Source organism: Apodemus sylvaticus, chromosome 1 (genome assembly GCF_947179515.1).
Source record: "Apodemus sylvaticus chromosome 1, mApoSyl1.1, whole genome shotgun sequence".
Lineage (NCBI taxonomy): Eukaryota > Metazoa > Chordata > Mammalia > Rodentia > Muridae > Apodemus > Apodemus sylvaticus.
The window spans coordinates 107,170,619-107,182,662 of NC_067472.1; the positions used below are offsets into that span (position 1 = coordinate 107,170,619).

The 12,044-nt window shown below is 51.3% G+C and overlaps 1 pseudogene; it reads right to left on the minus strand.

The window, feature by feature from the left end:
* Positions 1-3,271: 3,271 nt before the first annotated feature.
* LOC127665725 (thymosin beta-10-like) lies at positions 3,272-3,399 on the minus strand (annotated as a pseudogene).
* Positions 3,400-12,044: the final 8,645 nt, after the last annotated feature.

The window sequence follows — 12,044 nt, forward strand, 5'->3', positions numbered from 1 at the left end:
CCAGGCTGTAGGTGAAGGGGTGCACATGAATAGATGTTTATGTCCATCCACACTCGGGAACCTGTCTTAGGGTTTTACTGCTGTGAACAGACACCGTGACCAAGGCATCTCTTATAAGGACAACATTTAATTGGGGCTGGCTTACAGGTTCAGAGGCTCAGTCAGTGCATTATCATCAAGGCAGCATCTAGGCAGGCATAGTGCTGGAGGAGGGGAGAGTTCTACATCTTCATCCAAAGGAAGCCAGGAGCAGACTGTCCTCAGACAGCAAGGAGAGTCTCAAAGCCCATCCCCACAGTGACATGTTTCCTCCAACAAAGCCACACCTCTTAATACTGCCACTCCCTGGGCCAAGCATTTTCAGACCACCACACAGCCTGACCTTGCTAGATCCCTGGCTATTCCCAGGCCTATAGACTCAACCCATCCATCCTCCAGACTTGCTCTTCCATTGTCAGAGAGGCTAAAAAGGCCAGGATCCATACAGGGCAGTGCTCACTTCTGGGACCTCTTGGTGGTTACCTGATGATACACTGAGATAGGTGTAGTTGACTTGTGTGACTTCCTCTTTGTATGTTTTATATTTATATATATATATTTTTTTGAGACACAATTTCTCTGTATAACCTTGGCTATCCTGGAACTCACTCTGTAGACCAGGCTGGCCTCGAACTCAGAAATCCACCTGCCTCTGCCTCCCAAGTGCTGGGATTACAGGTGTGCACCACCACTCTCCAGATTCCTCTTTGTATGTTATACTTTAGAAAAGATTTTCTTTTCCAGTCTTTCCTTCCTCCCATTCACCCCCCCCCACCACCACCCTTTCCCTTTTGGAACACTTTCCTGTAATGAAGACTGGCATCGAACTTGCTATATAGGCAAGGATAGTCTTGAACTTCTGATTTTCCTGCCACCATCTGGGGCTTTTGGTTTGTGAGGCAAGCATTCTACCAAGTGACCCGCATCCTCAATCCCTCAAAAATAAGTTTCCATTTTAAAAAGCCGCTATTGTAATCCACCCTATCTGTCGTCCAGTCTCCCCTTCCCCTTGCTTATTCAGGCCATTGTAAAGTCCCCTGGACCACAATTCTGGTGTCATCTGCATCCTTGCTCCAAATTGGAGCTGTCAGAATGAGCAATAAAAGTGCTGCTCCCCCCACCCCACCCCTGCCCTGCTGCCCTGTTTCCTGCTTTGCAGACTTAAGTAGATATTTGCATTTGACACACACCTCTAACCCCGGTTTCCTGAGAGCCCTCCCTAGCCTGCTAAACCCTGTTCTGACATGGGATCCATCCAAGTTTTCGAGAATGTTTTTCTCAACTTCCAGCGCCTTTCAGGTTCTTCCACACCTTCACCTGCCACACCCAAACCACAGCAAACTTCTTAATCTTTATCCAGCTCTCCCTGCTTTTGAAAGTTATTTACTGAGGGCTTAATAATAAACCTTCAGTAAATAAAGTAAAATAGAAAGTTATTTACTGAGTGGGCCTCTGTCCCAGCTGTGAGTGTCCCTCCAAAGTACTGTCATTTTGCAGGTGCTGCTCTTCTGCCTGGGAAGGAATCCCTGCAGAGTTTAGCAGGCTGATTAATTCATCTTCAGCATTCAGGTCAAGTTTCCCCACCTCCCAACCCTCCCAGGGGATTCCCTGACCCTGTGATCCCAGGCAATGTTGGGGGCTGTCCTCAGGTTTCTCTTGGTCTCAGATTTGTCACACACTGGTTTGTCATTGTCCACACCTGTCTCTTCATCAGACTGTGACTTCATTCTGGACAAAGGCCAGGTCTGACTCATCTCGGGGTCCCCAGGCTTGCCCCAGAGCCTGGAGCATAGCTGGCACCAGGAAAGGTGTGTGGCGTGTGGGGAGGGAAGAGGCCCGTGGCGATGAAGGAGCCAGAGCGCTCTGCTTCTTTCCCGTTGCTCCCTTAAGAGCTCAGCCATTGTCAGGCCGTGGGACTTAACCGCAGTTTGGGGACACATGTCTCCATGCACTCCTAGGAGAGGCCCAGAGCCTGGAATATGGCAGTGCACAGTGGCCAGTGGCTCTGCCTCGTCCTCAGTCCTCAGAGTATCGCTACCCACTTCCCTCCCCAGCCGCTGTGCTGTGAATGGGGCAATGGCGACTGGAAGGTGTCTGAGTCTCCTCCTCGCCACGTGGCCATCTCAGTCCTTGCTTGCCTTCTTGGAGCCTCTGTGGTGCTCACGCTCCATCGCTTCGGGCTGTGGGAGTTGACAGCACAGCAGCACAGGTGAAAGTCTGGTGCATTAATGGGGTCCCTGTTTACCCAGGCTGGGCCCATAAAATGCTTCAAGTGGAACTGAACCTGACTCGGAGCTGTGGGGCACTGTCCGTTCCGGCTGCTGACCCTTGGAATGGACCACCCGGAGGGCCTCTCCTTCCACAGACACTCCCGAAAACTTCAGAGGAAAGCCTGGGAACGCCTGGAGCTAGAGAATGAACACGACTGGGTTTGCCAGGAGTGGGCCCTTGAAAGGTCAGTCGTCCAGTGCCCTTCCCTTTGCCCTGCAGGGTCTTCTGAAGGCCATCTGATGACCAGAGGAAGAAAGATAGAGACTTTTTCTGCTTGCTGCCTCTAAGCAGAAGCCTACACTGGGACCCAGTAGACGAGGCTTGGGAATGTGTCACATTTGGTAAAAGAAGCATTGGTGACTGAGTCCCGGAACCCCCAAGGTTGACTTCCGGCCTCTACATGCAAAGGTACACCACACATGTCATGCACACACACCTGTACATATACACATGCAACAAAATATAACTAATAATGCAGCCCATATAATTAGAGAGTGTGGCTGTATCTTTGGTTTTTCCTGATCGGGAGTGTGTTTGTCCTGTTCATCGGGCACCAAGCCAAAGCACAGCTGTGATCAGCAAGTGCTCTTGTGACTGAAGTCGCATGCGTTATGTTCTGTTAGCAATAGCCGCCAACGAATCATGTGACAGGAAGGACTGGACTGCTTGTCTTTTCTTTTTTGACCAGGAGAGGTGTGTTTTATTTTCATAAATCATACAAATAATTTTCTATAATATCCCAGGCCAAACCGGTGAAATTTGGCAGTCCAATCGATTCGTGGGGGCAGGGGGAGTCCCCTTCAGAGACCCGCGGGCCGGTGGCATTGGCGCAGGAGTGCCCGGGTTCACAGTGCAGCTTGTAGCTCCTGTCCATCCTGCAGGTGGCTCTTCCTCCACAACACGAGGGGGTCTTGGAGATGATGGGGTGGGGTGGAGTGGGGTAGGGAATCTTCCTAGGCTTTTAGGAAATTTCATTCCTCTTTTCCTGTTCAATGGTCTCTTTGGTTGGCAGGGTGTTCTGTATCTCAGTGTTCTTCAGCTTGGTCTTATCGAAGCTGGCGATTCTTCCATTTCCGGCTTGTCTGCCATTTTCTTACAACTCACAGATTCTCATTCTGAGCGCAAGCTCCAGATTCTCCCTCTCGCACTGCTGCGACAAGAGACTGTCTTTTCATTCTATAACAGACCGTTCTTTTTTTTTTTTAAAGATTTAGTTATTTATTATATGTAAGTACACTGTAGCTGTCTTCAGACACCCCAGAAGAGAGCGTCAGATCTCATTATGGATGGTTGTGAGCCACCATGTGGTTGCTGGGATTTGAACTCAGGACCTTCAGAAGAGCAGTCAGTGCTCTTAACTGCTGGGCCATCTCTCTAGCCCCAAGGCCCCAACTTTTAAGAAAATAATATTAAAGAGAAATTTCTGATAGTTAAAAAATAAATTGTTTTTCTGGTTTGGGTGATACTTAGTTGGCTTTTAAAAAATTCTGTGGACCAACTACAACTTGGCAGGGAAAGGCACTTGCTGCGTAAGACTGACAGCCTGAGTTCAACCCCAGGAGGCCAGGACTCCCCCAGCTTACAGGACCTCAGGGATTGTGGCACTGCTGACCTCCAGCCTGGGAGGAGACCCACTTCCAAATTTTGAGGATCTGGAGGTAGTGGTCCATTTTTCTTATCCAAGCTACTTTGGGGGTTGAAACAGAATGACTCCAGGAGTTTAAGACAGACTGAACAACATAGGGAGACCTCCTATGGCCTCTTAAGAACAAACAAACCTAAAAGATGAGATACATTTTCTACCGACTGAACCGTTTTGTGCTACCAAATTAAAAAAACATCTCAAGTTGGACACTCACAGGTTAGTATAAACAGATGCATAAGAACACAGGGCTCATACAAGGTCAGCTCTAACTCCTCTGAGCTCCACTTAGCCAGCCAAACCCTGCCTCTCCCTCCAAAGAGCGCCCAGGCTAGGCCTTGTATGACTCATGTGAGTCCTGGAACAGGATCCTGGCCTGAAGGAGGTTCTCGGACCCAGAGGGGACTCAAGTTCAGCCACAGCACAGCTCAGCTCCCCCTCCCCCTCCCCTCCCCCTCCCTCCGTACCCTTCCTTTGTATCTTCATAGACAAAGGAGAGTACAGGGTGGGGGGTAGAGGGTGGACTGGAGAGATGATTCAACTGTTAAAGGATGGGATCACAGAAGAAGAAAAAAGACGCATGAGGAGCACAGCCTGATGCCCTTAACCGGAGCCTTCATTATCCCCAGAGGGGCCTCCAGGAGCAGCCGCGATGCTCAAATAAGGAGCCAGGGTTTGAGACTCAGTCTTACTTCCCTTTGACAAAGTACCTGATGGGAGCGGTAAGGGAGGAGAATTCATTTGGCCTCACTGTTTCAGAGTGTCCAGTTATCTCAGTGTGGAAGGCGTGGTGACAGAGTGGCTATTCACACAGAGCAGTAAGAACACAACTTAAAATCCCTCGCACAGTGGCTGGACCTGGAAGGAAGCTCAGAGCTGGGTCATAACCCCAAAGCCACGCCCCTTGATGACCCACCTCTGCAGCAGGGCCCTCTTCCTCTTCTTCCTCCTCCTTTTCTGTGATGCTGCTTTTTTATTTTTATTTGTTTTATGTATATTGATGTTTTGCCTGCCTGTATGTCTGTACGTGCCTGGGCAGAAGACGGTGTCAGGGCTTTTAGGACTGAAGTTATGGATGACTGTGCTGGGAAATGAAGCCAGGTCCTCTGTGAGAGCAGTCAATGCTCTTAACTGCTGAGCCATCTCCCCAGCCTGGATTCAAGTCTTAAAGGCGCCACAACCTTCAAAAGCAGCTGGAGAACAGGTTTTCAAACACATGGGGAACATTTTGGATTCAAACAGCAACAGCTCCAAGGCCCCTCCACCTCCCTTCACTTTTAAATGGTATATTGGTCAAGATTGTTGTTATATCCTCACAAGACAGCAGCATCTACTGATCAAAGAATGAGCACATTCTGTCAACACAGATGCCTGATGTTGTCTGGGGCCTACCCCAGCTCAGCACCATTCTCTCTTGTTCTTGATCTATAGACAACCCTGCTCCAGGGTCCACTACCCACCCTCAGCAGATCCCTGGGCTGGATTTATATTTGGTCCATGTAGCCTTGTCACTTCCCTTCAGGGCCTGCAGCCCAGCTGAGCCTGCCTGGCTTCTGTCTGGAACACTGAAAGTAAGGGTACAATGGCCCAAGGTCATGGAAGGCTCACTCCCCGGATGCAAATGTTTCACATCAACCAGGTTACAGGCACTAACTCAACAAGCCCTACAGCCACAATTATCCCACTATACAGATGACAGCATTGAGGCACAGAGAGAAATAAGCTGTCCCAGAGTTCCTTGAGTTAGAAGAAATTAGCAGAGCCTGGATGAAACTGATGACGTCTGGCTCCTGACCCCCGAGTGACAGCCCTGGCATTTGTCATATAAATAGTTGCAAGTAGAGATTGGAAGATACAGGGCTGGGGAGCCCAGGGCACCTGCACTTGGAACGCTCACAAACCACAATGCAGGTGTAGCACTCAAACACGGAAAGCCACAGTCACGCGGGCCCTCAGATGAGGCGAGTGAGCTCTGCGAGAGGGAGGAGCAGTGAGTAACCCAGCCTCAGAGAAGGGAAGGAAGCCCAGGCCCCAGCAGCTCCACATCTGAGTGTCCAGTGCCTCAGCCCCGCCCCTGACACCTACGATGCCACCTTCCCAGGTGGGCATCAAGTTGAGGCTGCTGCTCCCCAGACAAAGCCCTGACTCTAGTGAACTGCGGATTCCTCGACCCCTCCTCAGCTCCCGACTAGATTCTGAGGGTTAGGAGGGGACTCCAGGCTCACAGTGCCTGTGCGTGCGTGCGTGCGTGCGTGCGTGCGTGCGCGCGTGCGTGCGTGTGGAGGGTTCACGAGGCGCTGTGGCAGGCTGTGGAGCTTCTCCTTCAGCTGTAATTTGATACTGAGCTAAAGGGAGAGCGAGCACCAGAGTCAGGAAGCCAAAGCACTGCGCCCTGTGGAGCAGAGCGTCTGGGCTGGGAGCACACAGACGCCCACTTTCTTTTTCACCACCATCTCGGGGACCCTGCCCTCCAAGGCCTCCCTGGCCTCACCTGAGAGGGACTCGCCACAGCCCTCAACCTCCCTGTGTCTGGCATTAGAGAACAATCTCATGCAGGTGGAAGCAGGCACCTCAGACTGATTCCCAGCGGCTCCATCTGACACTAGTTTGATGGCTCCCCTCCAGACTCCAGACTGGGCCTGGGAGAGGGATAGCTGTCTGCCTCAGTCTCCCCACTTCCTCCTCCCACTCCTCTGCCATGGGAGCAGAGAGCTTGCTGGGACTGCTGACTTCACTATAGGGCTCTCCTCAGGACCACAGTGCCCAAGAGTGGAACTTGACTTTTCACTGACCGCCTCCCTGCAGCAACCTCCAACTCCAGTTCACTGGCCTGGGCGGTGCTGCTTCCCGCCATCCTTTGCGGCTTCTTACCCCCCACCCCCAACCCTCATCCTTGGTCATCTCTCCCGGCACCTTGGCAGCAGCTAATGTCCTAGATTGGTCCTGGCTAAATATAGCCGAGTGTCCGCGTTGACCCTGTGGCCCCTCTTCTCTCCTTCCAGCCCAAATCTCCAGATGACACGAGCCATCAAGAAGACACGCATGTCAAGCCCCTTCCCACCACGGACTTGCCGCTCCAGCCTCCTCCACACTAGGCTGGGAGTGATTGCCTTTGAGGACTGGCTTGGAGCCGATACTTTTTCTCTCTGTTTTGTAAAGATGTCTTTGATGTGTGAGTGTGGGATCCTGTGGTGGTGGTGCACACTTTTAATCTCAGCACTCGAGAGGTAGAGGCAGGCAGATCTCTGTGAGTTCAAGGCCAGCCTAGTCTCCAAATCCAGTTCTAGGACAGCCAGAACAGTTTCACAGAGAAACCCTGTCTCAGAAAGAAAAAGAAAAGAAAAGAAAAGAAAAAAGAAAGAGAGAGAGAGAGAGAAAGAAAGAAAGAAAGGAAGGAAGAAAAAAGAAAGAAAGAAAGAAAGAAAGAAAGAAAAGAAAAGAAAAGAAAAGAAAAGAAAAGAAAAGAAAAGAAAAGAAAAAAGAAAAGGGAGTATGGGACCTAAAGGAGAGAAGGTGTCCACAAAGATTTCCAGAGCTTTCTCTTCCAAAAAAGGAGGAGGAAAGAATTTATAGGAGTGAAGTGGGGAGCAGAGTGCAGGGCGGCGTGAGCCACCAGACAGCCGGACCCCCACAGGCTCCTGGAGATAGACATAAAACCAAGGATTGGGAGGAATTCGTTTTTAATTAAAAAGCCATCAAGGCTCAGATATAAAGTATCATGACACTAATACTCCAGGAAATCTGGAACCTTAAATCACAACAATTCCTCCCCCGAGGGTGGCCTGGGACCTTGGGATTGAAAGGGATCTTGCCATGTGCCAGGGCAGGAAGTGCTGATGGCGAACTCTGACTCCTCCTGCTAAGGTTTCCAGATGGAAACAGGCAAGTTCTCGAGGTGCCTCGGAGCCTCCTATCTAGCCAGCACCATCATTTCCTAAATGGGGAAACTGAGGAAGGCGTGCGGGGCGTCTTCAATCTCCCAGGGAGCAGGAGCACCGTGGAATCAGAAACTAAGCTGAAGGCTTTCATTTTGGGACTGGCTTGTGATTTCTCTCAAGCTGCCAGATGGTGGTGGGTGGGGCTCACATAGAGACTGTAGATAGGCCAAGCCAGATGTCCCCTGGAACAGAGGCTATCAGCATCCCACATGGGCAGCGACTTCCCTGCCCCTGAGTAGCTCCCTCTGTTCCCGCACCAGCCTCGTCCTCTCTTCAGAGAGGAGGTTGGTCATACTCTCAGGAGAGGCCTTCCACTCTAACAACTTCTGATGCTATTAGTCAGCGTACCCCACTGTTCCGCTCCTCAGAAAGATGGATCATGGCGGCAGAAGGCGACCAGCAGGGAGCAGTGATGAATGAGGAGACAGGAAATATTTTGAGCTCTCAAAGCAAAACTCTAACAACCACCTCTAACCTCAAGGGTCCCCCTGTGCCACCTGATTCTCCAGAGTTTTCATCTTACGGCTGACCTGAGCCAAAAGTCAGACGCTTCATTCATCCTTCTCACAAGGATTTATTGCTTCCCTGGAATGTCCCATGCTTCCATAACTCTTCCGTTGTCTGAGAACATCTCGCTAAGGTGGGAGTTGCCCTGCTGCGGCTGAGAGGAGGGCAAGATGCCAAGAAACCGTTGATCTCTTTGGCCACATCCATAGAGACTCTGGATCTTGATTCAGGGAGATGACACCCCAATCTATTCTTCATTGACTAGATTTCCAGAGAGTGAAGTCCCTAGATTTCCTATGGTCAGAGTAGGAACAGAACTTTGAGTGTAGCCAGAAGTGACCAGGAAACTGGAACCTAGAACATTAAAGATTGCTAAGCCAGGGCAGCTCAAAGAGCAAACTCAAGGGGCCAGGGTCCTAGCTCAAGTCTCTAGAAGAGGCTGTACGGCAGAAAACACATGTGTTTGGGGGGATTACAGGCCTGAAATCTTCACTATACAGTCTCCATGGGTATAGTCCAATGTCCCCAGGTATACCATGGGACATTGATCCCCTGAAAGTTTTTCCCTGCCAAGATGATCTGAAATTGCATGGTGGCACACGCCTATAATCCCAGCAGAGGCAGAGGTAGGTAGGTCTGTGAGTTCAAGGCCAGCCTGGTCTACACGTTGAGTTCTAGGACTATGTAGAAAGACCCTGTTTCAAAATTCCTCCATGACCAGGAGACGAAGGCTGTGTCTTTCTCACCTCTGTGACACTTGCCCGACCCCTGGGCTCACTCCCTGCTTCTGCAATAGCTGCTTGGCATTTGAGTGTTCGGGATAGCCTGCCCTTGACTCAGCCCTCCCTGACCACAGGACTCCAGAGCAGGCAGACTGCTCTGGGTTCCCTGCCTCACACCCAGCTCAATGTCTCTTCTGACCCCAAAACTGGCACAGAGACGAAACTCAGAAAGCAGTGTAGACACCAGGCAACACTGGATTACCAGTGAAACTCAGCAGCAGCCTTACCTCATGCCTCCCTGTTGCAGAAGGAGAGACTGAGGCCCCAGAGGGAAAGGATTGCAGGTCATGGATCTAAGCACAAAGTTTCTGTTCCACTAGATGTCCTGACCAAGGAAACCAAGGAAATGAAGAAGATGCCTATGGTAGCCTGAGCGTGCCCCTCAAGCCAGCAACCCTACAGTGGTCTCAGACCTGCCTCTGGCACTTTGGAGAGGTGAGCCAGAGGTCAGGGGGAGTTGCTGAGGCTTCTGCCTCCCCACAGAGGCCTCTTGTGTTCCAGACCGAGGGCCTGCTCCTCAGCTGGCAGGCGGAAAGGCCCCCGGTGAGTACTGAGTATCAGCCTGAGTTCAAAGGCTGCCTATAGCAGGCACCAGCCCTCAGCTTCCACCGCAAATTTACAATCCCCCAAAAAGTCCTGTACCCTGGGAGAAGGAGGTGATTTTCCATGGTCCTGCTGCCCTACCAAGTCCCCAACTTACTGGAAAATCTGAGTGAAAGAAAGGGGTTTGTTCATGCTGGGGAAAGGGCGGGTCTGGTCTGAGAAAACAGACCCTGCTTACACCGGCATCGGGTAGGATGTCATGGGGACCCCAATCTGAGGTCATGTCCTGAGGCTCCCCAACCTCTTATGATAGATTTCAAATCTTGGGTTCTTGAGGAACAATCAGGGGTCACTAGGTGGGAAGGATACTGACCCTCTACCTACCCTTTTGATGCATGCGGACCCACAGACAAGCCTGGTAGAGTTTTCCATCCCTGTAGACAGCAGCCGGGATCCCAAAAGGAGGCTCTGCAGCTGCAGTGCAGGCTGATGGGGCACAGCATTTGGTGATGGGGGGCTGCAGGATGAACCCCTTGAAGAAACATCAAGCCAATGCAGTCCCCGGGAGGAATGCCTTTGGCGGCATGCAGCTGGGGCTGCCTGGGACCTCCCCAACTGGCCTCTTCTTCCTCACTCTCAGAAGCATGTGTCAATGCCTCTATTCGAGTTGTTCTGGCTTTTATCAGAATTTGTGGGATCCCCAAGCACCAGATGCAGGAGAAGCCAAGTGGGTTCCTGACGCCAAAGTCACCTTGGTGCAGAGTGGAAAATTAGGCCAGGAGGAAAAAGAGCAATGATCCCAGGCTAGGCACTGAAATGAGCGGTGAGTGAGATTCCTGGTTCCCATGCAGAATAACCCAGGCTTTCCAGTGCCCTCCTCGGAACTACCTAGAAGAGCTGCAGGCAACACCCAGCCCAACCTTCCCTGATACAGGTTGCCTCGTATGTGGTCCTGAGGCCCAGAGGTACTCAGATCTGCTACAGGCCTCCTGGTAAGACAGACACTGAGGGCAGACCCTGTGCTCGAAGCGATAAAGGCAGGGACAGGAACAGAATCATGCCATGGGAGAGTGGGAAAGAAAGAATCTAGATAGTGAACCAGCATGTTCAAGAATCCACAGTGTATACGCAGCTAGACTGAGCCCAGCTGTGGGTGTGGGTGGCTTTGGAGCATCCCAGGATAAAGGGTGGAGTCAAGAAGGACAGGAGGAGAAGGAGCCGGAGTGGGGGCAGGATTCGTGTGGTGTACTGAACCAGGCTAGAGAGGGCTTCGTGACTCTTGTGCAGGAGACAGGCTTTCCCTTGAATCCAGGAAGGGTTCAAGTGTAGTCCTCCGAGTCTGTGATAGAGCCACGACAGTGCTCAGGTATCTTGCTCTCTCTTAGTGCACTCACTCACCACAAAAAGCCACATGTCCTCTGACCTGCAATAACACGGAGGGACTGGGCCTTGCCCAGGCGAAGGCCCTGGTGATCTCATCAAGGTCTTGCTCTCAGGCCTTGAGATTCCAATTTGTAGTCAGACCTAGTAGTCCTGACCTTCTCCAACCAGAAGCTAGCTTCCTGCTGTCCCTAACTGGGGCCATTTTCTTCTGTGTATGACACAAAAACAAAAACAAAACAACAAACTTTGTTTCCCATTGCCTGGGGACAGATTTTCCTACCCAAGAGCCAGAAGCTTCCACACATGGGCCACATCATTATTCACAACTCCCAGTGTGGGCCAGACTAGGGGGCCAAGGTGTGGTGGGTCAGTCTGCCCACCACGGCCTGCAGGAGGGGCCGAAGCACAGAGTTCATATAAATTAATTTAATTGGTCCTATTATCACTTTGCTCCGAGCCTGCAAGTCTAATCTAGCGTTGAAGTAATTCATTGGGTGTGAAGTGTCCCCAGCCAGGACTTCCCTCTGCTCACGGAACAAACCTCTCCACACTTGGCGGAGACCCTGGGCCGCTGCAGCCTGGCTCCGGCAGGGGGTTGTGCAGGGAGCAGGGCCAGCAGGGGAAGACTTAAAATAGCTCCAGCTTTGGCTGTCTCCCCTGACTTTCCCAGAATGAGGCTCCAGCCCACACCCCACTAACCCCCCAAAGTCCACACATGCTCAGCCACACAAATACAAGATGGAGTGACATTCGGGCCTTTACACACCCAGAAGATGGCTATATAGGTACTAAGAAACCCAGGTGAACCCTAAATTATAGGATGTTTTGGACAAGTGGTCTTGTCTCTGCTCTGTGCCTTGGTTCGCCTTTCTAAAATCATGTCCTGGCTTCTCACTTCAGTATCATGCTAGGCTCATAAGACTCGGCCTTCTTACCCAG